This window comes from Aplysia californica, unplaced genomic scaffold (genome assembly GCF_000002075.1).
Source record: "Aplysia californica isolate F4 #8 unplaced genomic scaffold, AplCal3.0 scaffold00112, whole genome shotgun sequence".
Lineage (NCBI taxonomy): Eukaryota > Metazoa > Mollusca > Gastropoda > Aplysiida > Aplysiidae > Aplysia > Aplysia californica.
In genome coordinates this window covers 754,595-757,002 of record NW_004797382.1, presented here as the reverse complement: position 1 = coordinate 757,002, position 2,408 = coordinate 754,595, and positions in this window count along the sequence as shown.

Sequence of the window (2,408 nt, the reverse complement as noted above, 5' to 3'; positions counted from 1 at the left end):
AGAAAGTGGAGACCAAAGCTGACGATAGAACATCGCTAGAGAGCAAGAAAGGATGCGACAGGAGACAATTTTTGGGAAGAAAAATGTTCGGTCGCTACCCGGATTTCATTCTTTGAATGAGAGGCGAACACCTTTACCTCTAGGCTCTAGGCCACGAGAGCCCCCAGTGGGTAAGTGGGCAGGAGAGTCCTTGCCTCACTGATAAAGTGGTTGTACGCTCATCATGTAACTCGCTCATCCTGAGTTCTAATCTAGCTCTGTCATTCATTCACATTTATTTTTAGTGTGGCTTTTACAATGTGGTACCGGACCTATGGAAAGCGTCGACTCTAAAGTAGAAGTGAGGAGAGACGTAAAATAATTTCAACATAGTTCCAAAGATTTATTTTGGGCCGAATGCCAATTTAGAAAATCGGTAACTTTTCTCTTTTCGGTGAGATGATAAGGACTGTGTTAAACGAACCTTCCAGAGCATGAAAGGTAACCAAATGGCAGGACCTCTCAGTTTGTGGGAAATCTCCGAAAGAACAATATCATGTGTGTACGGGGATCACGAAAACTGCCCAAAACACCCAACATCCTAGAACTCATAAGAGAATATTCAATATTCAGACCGTAGTCACTTGCAGAAGCATGACATTTTCTTTGAGATTCCACACCCCCGAAAGCAAACGGTCAAACAATAACACACCCGAATAGATGAATAAGTGCGCATCTCAGTTACAAACGTAAAAAAAAGCCAAGCACAGTCACTCCTAGTATATAGCCTAGCGTATAGTTCCGTAAATGCGGTCAGGTAGAAATATTACTAATATTCTCACCAGAGCGTGTACATGAAAGCCTTCTCCCTTCCAGTTTTATGCAATCCCAATCACACTCCATGTACCTGCACAGTCTTGTTTGTTGGTTTGTTTGAGTAAAGAGAAGCACATCGGCGCAATAACGGTTATAATATAGTGCAAAGAAGAATCAAGAGAGATAGACTTAAAACAACAGAGGGAAAGGAAAGAAGTAGGACCTTCCAGTGGCGCCATGCAACCACTCACTCACAGTCTTGGTACTGATGCGACATTTTTATAATAAAAAAAAAACACACACACACACACACACACAAACATACACAAGCATGCACACACACATGCACACACACACACACACACACACACACACAGACACACACAGACACACATGAAACACCCACATGAGATCAGACGAATTGGCAACTGGTCAACAGTTCGCTTTTGGTGGAATGTAGACACAATACGTCACATCTTGGTTCAGTTGACGATGCTCGGAGTTGGATATTTGGCTTGATCAGAGTAGGATGAGAAAGCATGTAAAAAACATCTTATAAACATTTTGCTTGCATGTGCAAAAACTGGGCAGCAGCTTCAAGTGCATACCTGGCTTTTGTTGCCTAATGATGGATGAAAACGAATTCTGGCCCGGAGCCATTTTGTTGCTGCTTGGTTGATTGGTTCTTTGGCACGAGATAGCCGTAATAAGACACAGATAGACACACTAACATACATACACACAGAGGTATAAACTAAACACCTACACCTACACACATACACTTAAACAGACATAGATATACAAACACATACAGGCAGAGATTCAAGCAGATACACCCAACACACACACGCACATGCGCACATGTGCACACAGACACACACACACACACACACATACAGACACACACACATTTAGACACACATACACAGACAGCTACAGACTCCAACAGATACACACACACGTATCAATAGAAAGAGACTCACATTCTCACATCAGCACATAAACACAATAACCACTCAAACTGGCACGAATACCTTACATACATACCCATAGACACACATTATATATTTGTACACATACGCAGACAAGCTCACAAACATTCATACATATTTGTAACCCATCGTGTGCTTTCACCAAAACTCTCTCTCTCTCTCTCTCTCTCTCTCTCTCTCTCTCTCTCTCTCTCTCTCTCTCTCTCTATCTATCTATCTATCTATCTATCTATCTTTTCTCCTTTTCTATCTCTTTCTTTCCCCTATCTCCCCCATTTCTCTCACTCTCTTCTTGGTCTCCCCTCCCCTTCCGCTCTCTCCCCCTCTCTCTCTCTCTCTTTCTCTCTCTCTCTCTTTCACTCTCTCTCTGTCTCTCGCTCTCTGTCTCGCCCTCTCTATCTCTCTCCCACCCCCCTCTCTCTCTCCGCTTTCTTCTGTGTCCACTTCTCCCTGTGGGAAATGTTATGTCTAATTCGTCTCTCAGCATTTCTTCTCCTCAATCCCAAAGTCAACGTTTTCTTGCCCACGCAAATCATCTGTAGCTTGTATAAGATGAAGACTGGGCCAGAGATTGCTCGTGGACAAATTTAGCTTGGGGATTTCAGTGTATGCGTGGGAATG